The sequence below is a fragment of the Periplaneta americana genome, chromosome 4, assembly GCF_040183065.1.
Source record: "Periplaneta americana isolate PAMFEO1 chromosome 4, P.americana_PAMFEO1_priV1, whole genome shotgun sequence".
NCBI classification, from domain to species: Eukaryota; Metazoa; Arthropoda; class Insecta; order Blattodea; family Blattidae; genus Periplaneta; species Periplaneta americana.
Genome location: NC_091120.1, coordinates 204,907,141 through 204,920,041, shown reverse-complemented (window position 1 = coordinate 204,920,041; position 12,901 = coordinate 204,907,141). Strand labels below are relative to the sequence as shown.

The following is a 12,901-nucleotide window of genomic DNA, read 5'->3' as shown; positions in this document are numbered from 1 at the left end:
ATGTCTTAAGCTATGCATCGACAGTCTTGGTTCATTTTCGACAATAAAATGACATCCATCATTCTTGCAATGGACTCTTCATATTGCATCTATGAAAAGATGCAGTATTTTTTTTCAAGATATTTATATTTTCTCTTCATAGCATCTCACAAAACCTTTTAACTCACCCTATATATTTATGACAGATCTGCAAATCATTATCAGTCTTCGTTATTAAACATTGTAAAGATATAATGCAGATTGCAACGAAATATAATTTTGAATAATTTTCTTACCTCTAGCAATTTCAGGACTGTGAATTTTACATAGCCGTTTGCAGTGATTTCCTTCTGGAGAGAAAGATGGTAAAACCACAGTCTAGTATATACAGTCGCGAAGCTCAATACGTAGTAAATATGCAAACATTAGATAGTTGCTCACCACTAGGATCGCTAATATCGCCTCATTACAGGCAATGCAAAATAGTACCGTCACAATCTATTGTTTCTAGCACCCTCAAAACTCAAGCTTCGTGACTGTATATAGTAGACTGTGGTGAAACTCTGTGTAGAATATATTATAAAGCCTAGGAAAGGGATTGCTGTCCAGTGAATGGGAATTTTATTTCTTTTTTCCCGACTTTCAAGGCCTAAGCGGGGTTCAAAAAAATTAATTATTAACACGTTTCTCGGGTATCATGATGAAAAATACAACAAAAACTGCAGTTCCGCCAGAAATAAAGCACTAGCCGTTCGTGTAAATATCGCTTAAATATAAAGCAATAATAATTATTGTTTGATTTGCGCAGGATACCGAGGCGCAGTCACCAGATTATAGCAGAGCCGCCTCTGCTAATATAACGCACGCAATATCAAAATTCTAATAGCTGTATACATTAAGAGTTTCAGAGCAGCATCCCTCTTAAAGAAATTGATATAAAAACTAAGCTTTTAAATACGTGTAAGTTAATATTTGCTTTGCGCAACTGACATTTTGAATAATTCAAGAGCAGCTGACGCAATTCTTTATTGCTTGACATGTAACATCAAAGCCGGGTACCGGAACGGCTGCAACAGCCTCCACTCCAGTTTTCATGCTGTTCTTAGTCTGCTTTACCTTTATCAAGTTGGACTGCCTCCTGTTCGAACAGGAAAAACTCACAATCACATATCACAAAACTGCTTGTGTTCCTTTATAACAACGAAAAGGAATTTGTAACTTTTCCATTACTAGTATTATACAAACCACAGCCATTTGAATCGTACTCCATATTGCATTCTGAGAAGCCGTGATCTTATCTTTGTTACGTGTATAACTATAATGAAATAATGCTGACCGCAGAACGAAGTAATACTCATTACTTCTAATGTAAACGTTTCCAATAAGACGCTGATTATGCTTTCCATCCTAAATCGTTTCAGGAAAATAAAACCTGTCCGTTCAGTAATTCAAAATTATACCCACATGCTATTGGAGTGACTCCAAATTCTGCTAATAAATGTAATTCAAATCATCCTTTCCTGTTCTGAAAACAGGTCTTTACCAAATCCTCCAAATGTTGAACGGTTAAGTGATAAAGATTATTCTTGTCATACCGGTACTACTCTCCCTGTTCCACTTCCTTCTGACATTTCTTTTCATATCCTGACGTTGACTCGTTTCATATAAAGGTTACAGAATAGCCTCCTCTCTTTCCCATCCATACGTATTTTCTTCAGAATCGCCGTAAGTTCATTTCAATTTTATTGAATTTGTTAAAGGTCTAGTGTCAATATATTAAACAGATACGTACCTACTCAATTGTTGTGCAGTAGCAAGGGCGAATTTAAAAGAATTATCTCTGGATGGTTGATAGATAAGTCCTTTTATAACATTAATTCAGTTTTTTAATATTAATTATGGAAATGTGTAAATTTTACTGTAAATTTTAATATTAATTTATTTGTAATTTTTATTTTTGGACTAGGTTTAAAACACTTTGTGTTCAATGACTGTAGATAAATAAATAAATAAATAAATAAATAAATAAATAAATAAATAAATAAATAAATAAATAAATAAGTCCTAACTGAAGGACCACGTATTTTACAGAAGCTGTTGAGAAGTAGGTCACTTCAGTCAAAATCTAATTACTATTTCAATAATATGTGATTTAACAGAATTCTTCAGCCATGTAAAAAAGTTTTGTGAATATTTTGTATCCTCTTCCTAAGAAACATCAACAAATCGAGCCATCCCGCACCCCACTCGAATGGAGTCAGCCTCCCCCATGTTTGTCCTTGCCGCTGTGATTGTTTTATATAAAATAGTAATAAGATGCAATGTTTAAATTAAGTTCAACAACAACCGCAGATATTTCAGTAATGTGGCTTCTTTGTCGAGTCACCATGAGGTATGACCACTGATTACCGGTACCATACTGCAAGACAATATAGCCAGTCCCTCTGGATGGCGGGATAAATCTTCACTCGTATTACGCAAATCGAACCCAAGACTGACAGATTTGTATGCTACAACTTAAGGGAAAAACCTACAGGAATGACCAAATATGTACCAAATTTAACATTTTTTTACTTTTATTTTTAGCCTCAAAATACTTCACAGTATTAATTTGAGCGACATTTCAAGGTTGTCAGGAAGAAAATAATTGCTTTTACGCTATTTTTAAATAGCCGCAGCGCTCCAGTTCCTTTACCCTGTGCTCTAACTTCTCCATTGAATATCCGGAGTTTATTTTACATTTTTCAACATTTAATATGTAATATCTCAGACAATAATAGAGATAACTGAATAATATTTTCAGGGCATATTCTCACATTATACAGGAATAATTCTCTGAGAGGAAATTGTCAAATTGCAAATTAAAGAATAAGTTAAAAATAAATGTGCAATTTTTCTTTGTGTTCATAAACATGCAAAATAAAAATTAAAATTCTAAAAATTATCAAACAAAATTTATTAGCAGTCTTTTAGCTTTCATTTAACACAAGATTTGTGGTTCCATGATACTCTTGAGAGCAGATATATCATTTTCTTTATAATACTGCACTTTTTGCATTTTTTATGTCTATGACTGTACTATAGAGGGCAGAAGTAAAAAGGTTGTATTTAAAAGGCTTCATACATTGATATGAAACTATGTTAGGGAAATAGAGGCATTACTTAAAATAAAATGAGAAAAGAGATTTCTTGTAGGTCCTTCCCCTTAAACTAAAGAAAACAAATTTAGCAGAAGCAGCTGTTTAGTATCATAAACATCATTAATACCAGTCATAATCGAAACTGCTGCTTTCCTCTGAAGAGATAAGAAAGTGTTTAGTTATTGATGAGGCCTTCTCAGATGCCGTTCCAATCACAAGAAGCTTATCACATGAAGCATTTGTATTTCAAAAGATAGTAATTGTACAGAAGAACTAGACAAATGAAGTCGACATTTTTTTTAAATTGTTTACTATGAATGGTATAGATTACTAAATACATGGTTTTACTTTCCGGCATCCAGTACTTTTCACAAAAAGCCTAGAATTATTCATCTGTTGTACAAAGTGAGTCAGCCAGGCTAGACTGGCGTCAGAGGAAAGTTGTATGTGTCTCATCGACATCATCCTGGGTAAGGCGTTGTTTCTTTGTTTTTTTGCTTTGACATACAACACTACCTGTCTCCTGAAATTGCTTGTCCAGTGTAAGATGCTGTCACGTGTCAGGAGAGTTCTACCTCGTTTCATCTGAAAACGATGTTGCCCTCATTTGGCTGACTGCATATCAGCCAGACACAAAACCACTGGACCTTCTGCACGCTGCACACCCCAGAGGAAGATTAAATTGCAATGAAAGAAAGGTTAAATTGCAATGAAAACAAGATTAAATTCTAATGAAGTCCCGTGCCGTGGCATTGTAGTCTAAGGCATGCTGCCTAGGACTCGCATTACGGAATGCGCGCTGGTTCGAGTCCTCATGGGGGAAGAAATTTTCTTATGAAATTTCGGCCAGTGTATGAGACCGGTGCCCACCCAGTATCGTGATGCACTTAGGGAGCTACGATAGGTAGCAAAAATCCGGTTTCGCAAACCAGCTATAACGGCTGGGAGGATCATCGTGCTAACCACACGATACCTCCATTCTGGTTGGATGATCGTCCACCTCTGCTTCGGCATGTGGATGTGAAGCCAGCAGCTGGCTGGTCGGTCTTGGCCCTTCATGGGCTGTAGCACCACGGATGTACGGAAAATTTATTGTAATGAAAATAAGATTAAATTAGAATAAAAGCATAAATTGTAATAAAAGTTAGATTAAATTTCAATGAAAGCAAGATTAAATTGCAATAAAAGCAAGATTAAATTGCAATAAATGAAAGCAAGATTAAATTGCAATAAAAGCAAGAATAAATTGTAATGAAAGCAGGATTAAATTGCAATAAAAGTAAGATTAAATTGCAATGAAAGCAAGATTAAATTGGAATAAAAGCAAGATTAAATTGGAATAAAAGCAAGATTAAATTGCAATAAAAGCAGGATTAAATTGGAATAAAAGCAGGATTAAATTGCAATGAAAGCAAGATTAAATTGGAATAAAAGCAAGATTAAATTGTAATGAAAGCAAGCTTAAATTGCAATGAAAGAAAGCTCTTAGCAACAATGTCAACAATCACGATGCAGGAGAAAGACTTTTTGTTTCTCCTCACAGAAGGATATGCACAAGCTCATAGTTGCTGCAAGTGCATCCAACGAAAATTTTTGAGTTTCTCTTTCACAACATATAAACCTCGAGACAATAATTGCAGTAGTTTCTGAGATATGATTTTTTTCGTTTTCACTAGCTTCTCCCTGCACATGGTGTACGGCCTCTGCCTGGTCCCTTGAAGTAATAATGTGTCCTTGAAGATGCTACCAACGTCTTATAGGTAAGACTGATGGAGCTGCCATTTTGTAGCTACCAATCATGGCCACAGATGCATTAATTTCCGATGTGATCCAGATATTATAAAGCCCTGAAAATTGATCTCTTTGCTCTGCATGCCAGTACTGCTGTGGCTACTTCAACCTCCTCAATACATGCAGTGGGATCCCCATTTGCCGTCCAGATCACGTGTTCGCGTTGATTTACAAAAATTCTTATGGAACATGCCACTTGGAGTTGTTAGGTACCAGCCGAGATCAATTTGAATCAATCGGAATTTCAGAAGATCCACTCATTTTAAATGGGATCACATGGATTAGTACAGAAGCGATGCTTCCTTTTGGTTTTTTTTTTTTTTTTACCTGACAATTCATAATGCACCATAATGATCCGAATTTCATTTAGTTACCACAATTTAGTTCCATATTCTAGCTGTAAGCATGTATGAATACCATGGAATGTTAATAAATAAAATACAATACAATACAAGATGTCTCTAGTTTCATCATACACAATGAAAATACGATACGTCACATGAACATAACTGTTCAAATGGTGAATGTTGTATTGTATTGTATTTATTAACATTCCATGGTATTCATAAATTGCTTACAGCTAGAATATGGAACAAGTCAAAAAACTTAATACTATTATAAAATCTTAATTCATAGTCACAGTCTAGATGAAATATATACAGACGAGATTTACAATATATTATACTAGTATAACACAAAGTTTTAGTATCAATTTCATGAAGTGTTATTGAATGTAATGAATTCACCTACAGAATAGAAGGCGTGAGAAATTAGGCACTTCTTCAATTTGGCCCTAAATAATTTTATGTTTTGAGTTTCATTTTTTATATCGATAGGGAGGCTGTTGAAAAATTTTACTGCCACATAACGCACTCCTTTTTGATAGCACGATAGACTTGCCAATGGAGTATTAAAGTCATTTTTTTGACGTGTATTTATGCTATGAACTGTTGAATTAGTTACAAAGTTTTCACGATTACATATGAGGAAGATTATTAATGAAAAAATATACTGACAAGTCATGGGCATTATTTGTAGTTTTTTTAAATAGTCCTACACGATTCCCTAGATTTGGCGCCTACTATTATTCTAATTAGTCTTTTCTGTAATAGAAATACATTGTTACTATCTGTGGAATTTCCAAAACTCATTACCGAGTGGAAGTATGCAAAGTATATTGTTTTTAAGGTATTGATATTTACTATCTTACTTACGTTACTCATATCCGAATAAAACAAAGACCTACAATTGAATTCCTCAGTGTGCTGAAGGACTTATATATCTTTCTTGTTACCCTGCGTCTTGCAATGTGATAGAATCCGTTATAAAGTAGTTTTCTGAAGGCCATGTGGTTGTTTTACACTGAGTATTTTTCTATTGTAGACATGCTGCCAGCACTAATACTGCTACTTTCTGCATTAAGGCAGAAACAAATATTAAGGGGAGAGGATGGTACTTTTTAAAACTTTTTTCCTATTTGGTGTAAAATATTAATTTTTTTTTGTATGTAGAGAGCTCATAGCTGTAGCAACTCAACCAAATATAAATATTTTGAAAAAAAAAAAAAAATTGGGGGCTCAGATTTGAAAAAAATACACCCAATGTAGGATTTTACTAAAACCGATATATCTTAACCATTTTTAAAGATAGATCCAAACAATTTTTTACAATGTACTTGCAAAAGCATGCTCTGCAAACTGTCTGTAACAGAATTTTGATATTAGTCCCTACGTTTGTAAAATAAACAATTAAAATTTAATAACAATTTTATGTTATCCTTTTTCGCAAACAAACGGACGTATTTTTAAAATGAAATCAATTAACAAAATTCTGTTACAGAGAAAAGTTTCCTAATAGTCTAAAGAATGTGTGTTCTAAATTTCATGCATGTATCTTGAATAGTTCAGAAATTATATCCATTTTTGTCTGGCTGCAAAAAAAATGAAGTTACTGGAAACAACGAAAGGGGGCGTGTGATTTAAAAATCCATAGCGCAGGAAGTTTAAAAATGGCGTCTCAACATCCGCTAAGGACACAAATACCCACATAATGTTATGCAATGCGTTCCACACATATGACAGAGTATTCTAGAGAAAAAAAAAATTTTCGAAAATATACTCATTTTTCACCAAAAAATATCGTCCTCTCCCCTTAAAATTGTCATTAAATAAAGGAAGAAACAGAAAATCAGTATGCTACCAAATTGCTGAATTAAACGTATTCAGAATTAGACAACAGGGGAATGCTTATAACTTAGTGTCACATACGACACGAATAAATATAATTTATATTTGTTAGTTAATTACAATAAGCACCATACTGAACACACATTCTAACAGAAATGTTACACCACATACATAGTCGATTTGATTCACTCGCAATTAGGAACATAGAGAATTAATAACTCAACAGACATTTGACGTTTCCACAACATTTAAACTAATCCACCGCTTTCTACCTGCATGTGTTGTGTCCTGGTTGTTCAAAGCTCCCTCACTTCCTGTCTGCCTAGTTGCGGCATACTGACATAACGTACTGCTAATTCTAACTACATTACGTTTACGTTAAACACAGGCCATTTTCCTTAGTCACATTTATCTTTAAATCAATTAAATCTGTCTTAGCAACTTAGATCTGATTTTTAAGTGTCATCAGATGTCTTAAGAAGTTTGGTTTCCAATTCTGAGCTTGTAACAACTATGCCACAGTCGATCTCAACTTGATTGACACACATTTTCAATTGCTACATCCTGTATATACAGGATGGAAGTGAAATAGTCCTGCAGCTTGAAAGAGCCGATAGGGTACACGTAAATGAATAGAAAACCTGTATTACGTTTTGTGATCAAATGCGCGGTTAATTAGAAAATTAAGTTTGAAGTTTCAGCAGTCCAGCAACATCACCTCGTATCATAATACAGATGTAAGCGGTCAACAAACTCATTATAAGTGAACTGCCTCGTGCCTCCTCCGCTAGCTACAATGTTGTGATGTAGTTGCATCATTCAGTGACTTGAAATTAGTGGTTTTTAAATTAAATTTACATGAAAACTGCCCACGCTATTGAAATATGACAGAGGAATACGATAGGGGACCCAAAAATAACTGGAATGGTTTTTTTTTTTTTTTTTTTTTATTGAACTCTACATTCACAGTACTTCAGTCCCCTTCAAAGTAATGTCCATGTGCATTAATGCACTTGTCCCAACGCTTTTGCCACTGCTGAAAACAGTGCTGGAACTCTTGAAGATACTGTTCAAAGCCATTAGCGTGTTTTCTTTGACGTCATCCACATCACTGAATCGCTTTCCTTTCAGACATTTCTTCATCAGTGGAAACAAAAAAAAAAGTCCGACGTAGCCAGATCGGGTGAGTAGGATGGATGAGGCACAAGCACCATGTTGTTGTTTGTCAAAAACTGTCGGACCGTCAGAGCTGTGTGGGCTGGAGCATTGTCGTGGCGAAGCAACCAGTCCCCATTTCTCCACATTTCGGGCCGTTTTCGTCGCACACTCGTCTTCGTAACACATCCAAATAGAAATGTTGGTTCACTGTTTGTCCTGGCGGAACAAACTCTTTGTGGACAATGCCATTCACATCAAAAAAACAAATCAACATGTTTTCACATAGGATCGCACTTGATGTGCTTTCTTGGGTCGTGGTGAATTTGGAGTTTTCCACTGGCTCGACGCTTGCTTTGATTCTGGATCGTATCCATAGCACCAAGACTCATCCCCAGTCAAAATTCTTTTAAGAAAATTTGGATCGTTCTGCACTTCACTCTTCAAGTCGCGGCAAACTCTCACGCGGTTTTCTCTTTGTTCATCTGTGAGCAAGCAAGGAACAAATTTTGCAGACACCCATCTCATATGCAAATCTTCGGTTAAAATTCACTGGACCATGCTCCGTGACAGGTTCGTTTGCTCAGAAACTTCGTCAATAGTCTTTCGACGATCTTCATCAATTGCACGTTTGATTTTGGCAATGTTTTCGTCATTTCTTCCTGTCTAAGGAAGCCCGGGGCGCAGCATGTCTTCAGTTGACATGTTGCTAGATTTGAAATAGGAAAACCACTCGTAGACCTGTGATTTTCCCAAAGCATCATCATGAAGCATCCCAACGGTCTCAGCTGCAGTTTTCCCTAACAGAAAACAAAATTTGACACACACTCTTTGTTCCTTGTGGTCGGCCATCTCACTAATCGCCAAACGGTTGAAACAGGAACGCAAACAACACAGCACCACAAACAAACCACTTAACTCAGACTGACGCCAGCTCACTAACGGTCGCAGGAGACCCCAAACTAACACCACCTAACAGCACAACTCTTAACTACAAAGCTTTCGCACGCAACAGTTCGGTTCCGGTTACTTTTGGGTCCACCCTCGTAAATGATTCTTTATTACATTTTCTGTGTATATGGACAAAAATCACAATCCAACTCGCAATAGTTACTGAATAAGAGGGTGTTAAACATTTGGAGGGGGGGGGGAAACTTGTTTTTTCTGAGAAAACTATGAACTTTCCACCAATGTGGTATTACAGTTTTTTGTTACATACAATATGAGCTATTCACTCTAAACATCTGCAGGGTTATTTGACTTGCACCCTGTACGTCTGCAGAATCATTACACATACACGACTGAAGGTAGACCATTGTGATTTTTCATCAGCTGCTTCTAATCACTGCGGTGACACATTACCAGCAGTTGACAATGGAGTAATGGCGACATGAATGTAGAATTTATCTTAATCCATTTTCAGTAATGAACAGAGAAATCTTTTGTATGTAGTAAGTACACCACATGGCCTACGGGCTTTACTTCGTCTCTGGAAGCCACACTGAAGCCCAAGACCACATCATGGGCTAGGCTATGTACACTTTGTTCGCTATGTTTTTACGAATCTCTTGCCCGCCATGCCTGGGACAGTAGTGACGATTCTGGCGATAAATATTTGTAGTTACTTGCTGATACTTGGAGAGGAAAATCATCGTCCCCTGGAATGCCATGTTGAACTTTTTTCCAATAAAATAGTCCAAGCCATGTTGCCTTGCACAAATATGTACAGCAAACGCCAATCCAGACTAACATTAACGAAAAGAACATGCTCTATCCTTGCGTGCTGTGGCTTCAACTAATTCAATGACAGAAGTGCTACATGCTCGAAATGTATCAAGAAATAGTTTTCTGATGAAGAGCGAGGTAAATGGCAATAGAGAGTAGTGACTAGTACGATTTATTGAAAATACGGGGTTTGATTAGTAGTATCGAAACGTGAGAGTAATTTTGTTTTCGTATTTCAATAAACATAACCTAAAATTGAGAATACCTTACAATCCTAGTGCAGTATAAAAGGTGGAAATTGTATAACTGCAGAATGAAGAGGTAATGAAATACATTAAAATAATTAAACATCGATTATACTTACTTACTCACTTGCTGGCTTTTAAGGAACCCGGAGGTTCATTGCCGCCCTCACATAAGCCCACCATCGGTTCCTATCCTGAGCAAGATTAATCCAGTCTCTATCATCATATCCCACCTCCCTCAAATACATTTTAATATTATCCTCCCATCTACGTCTCGGCCTCACTAAAGGTCTTTTTCCCTCCGGCCTCCCAACTAACACTCTATATGCATTTCTGGATTCGCCCATATGTGCTACATGCCCTGCCCATCTCAAACGTCTGGATTTAATGTTCCTAATCATGTCAGGTGAAGAATACAATGCGTGCAGTTCTGTGTTGTGTAACTTTCTCCATTCTCCCGTAACTTTATCCCTCTTAGCCCCAAATATTTTCTTAAGCACCTTATTCTCAAACACCCTTAACCTATGTTCCTCTCTCAAAGTGAGAGTCCAAGTTTCACAACCATACAGAACAACCGGTAATATAACTGTTTTATAAATTCTAACTTTCAGATTTTTTGACAGCAGACTGGATGATAAGAGCTTCTCAACCGAATAATAAGAGGCATTTCCCATATTTATTCTGTGTTTAATTTCCTCCCGAGTATCATTTATATTTGTTACTGTTGCTCCGAGATATTTGAACTTCTCCACCTCTTCAAATACAATATTCTGGTCATGAGACATAATCATATACTTTGTAATGCGTTTTGTAATTAAGTGTATGCTTAATTCGAAAATTACACTGAAAGTCTGCGTAGTTTAACAACGCATCACTGGCTTAACTATGGATACACACAAACTCAAGTCTGAATGGCGGCATTTCGTCCCTTACTAATGGGTTAGCAGACTTCCTAATGATAGGGAATAATGATATGTGTTAATGTTTTCATTTAATTAGCAAGAAAACCGTCCATTTTATTTAAAAACTTCAAAGTACCTATTGAGTAAAACAGTGTTAACATTGAGGGGACATTATTTTTTCCTAGAAAAGTATTCATTTGGAACCAATATGGTATTAGAATTCTTTTCGTACTCTATGCAAGAAGCTGATGTGAAGTAGTAAAGACGGTTTGATATTTTAAAGAATACGATGAAAGAGTAATGGAACAGAGAAAAATTCTCTCCGGCACCGGGATTTGAACCCGGGTTTTCAGCTCTACGTGCTGATGCTTTATCCACTAAGCCACACCAGATACCACCCCGGCGTCGGACAGAATCGTCTCAGATTAAGCTCCAACTCTTGGGTTCCCTCTAGTCACTCATAACGAGTGCACCTCAGCACATGTGTAGACTTCGGTCCTACGTTCATAGACATCTATGACGTAGTGCAGAGGGCTGCCACTAGAGGGAACCCAAGAATTGGAGCTTAATCTGAGACGATTCTGTCGGACATCGAGATGGGTATCCGGTGTGGCTTAGTGGATAAAGCATCAGCACGTAGAGCTGAAAACCCGGGTTCAAATCCCGGCGCCGGAGAGAATTTTTCTCCATTCCATTACTCTTTCATCGTATGATGACGCAGAATATCTGCATGGAAATATCATATGTACTTGGGTACATTAAAATAATATATATGATATGCGTAAATCACTTCGTAATTTAAGACGGCGCTTATTCCGTCGGATCCCGGCCAACTAGTCACTCATAACGAGTGCACCTCAGCACATGTGTGGACTTCGGTCCTATGTTCATAGACATCTATGACGTAGTGCAAAGGGCTGCCACTAGAGGGAACCCAAGAGTTGGAGCTTAATCTGAGACGATTCTGTCGGACATCGAGATGGGTATCCGGTGTGGCTTAGTGGATAAAGCATCAGCACGTAGAGCTGAAAACCCGGGTTCAAATCCCGGCGCCGGAGAGAATTTTTCTCCGTTCCATTACTCTTTCATCGTATGATGACGCAGAATATCTGCATGGAAATATCATATGTACTTCGGTACATTAAAATAATATATATGATATGCGTAAATCACTTCGTGATTTAAGACGGCGCTTATTCCGTCGGATCCCAGCCAACTAGTCACTCATAACGAGTGCACCTCAGCACATGTGTGGACTTCGGTCCTATGTTCATAGACATCTATGACGTAGTGCAAAGGGCTGCCACTAGAGGGAATCCAAGAGTTGGAACTTAATCTGAGACGATTCTATCCGACGCCGGGGTTGTATCCAGTGTGGCTTAGTGGATAAAGCATCAGCACGTAGAGCTGAAAACCCGGGTTCAAATCCCGGCGCCGGAGAGAATTTTTCTCCGTTCCATTACTCTTTCATCATATGATGACGCAGAATATCTGCATGGTAATATCATATGTACTTCGGTACATTAAAATAATATATATGATATGCGTAAATCACTTCGTGATTTAAGACGGCGCTTATTCCGTCGGATCCCAGCCAACTAGTCACTCATAACGAGTGCACCTCAGCACATGTGTGGACTTCGGTCCTATGTTCATAGACATCTATGACGTAGTGCAGAGGGCGGCCACTAGAGGGAACCCAAGAGTTGGAGCTTAATCTGAGACGATTCTATCCGACGCCAGGGTTGTATCCGGTGTGGCTTAGTGGATAAAGCATC

General features: G+C 37.2%; 1 protein-coding gene across 5 annotated transcripts in view; it reads right to left on the bottom strand.

The window, feature by feature from the left end:
* LOC138698673 (zinc finger protein 271-like) overlaps window positions 1–12,901 on the bottom strand; it is a 46,444-nt gene that overhangs the window by 22,559 nt on the left and 10,984 nt on the right. For 2 of the 5 annotated variants that reach the window (XM_069824833.1, XM_069824837.1), the window contains exon 1: window positions 1,096–1,246. The exons of 1 other annotated variant lie outside the window; for it this stretch is intronic. The gene's annotated coding sequence lies outside the window, so the exon portion shown is untranslated. Of the gene's footprint in view, window positions 1–275; window positions 992–1,095; window positions 1,250–12,901 lie in introns of those variants that run through there. 2 more of the 5 variants (XM_069824834.1, XM_069824836.1) reach the window with 2 other exon arrangements.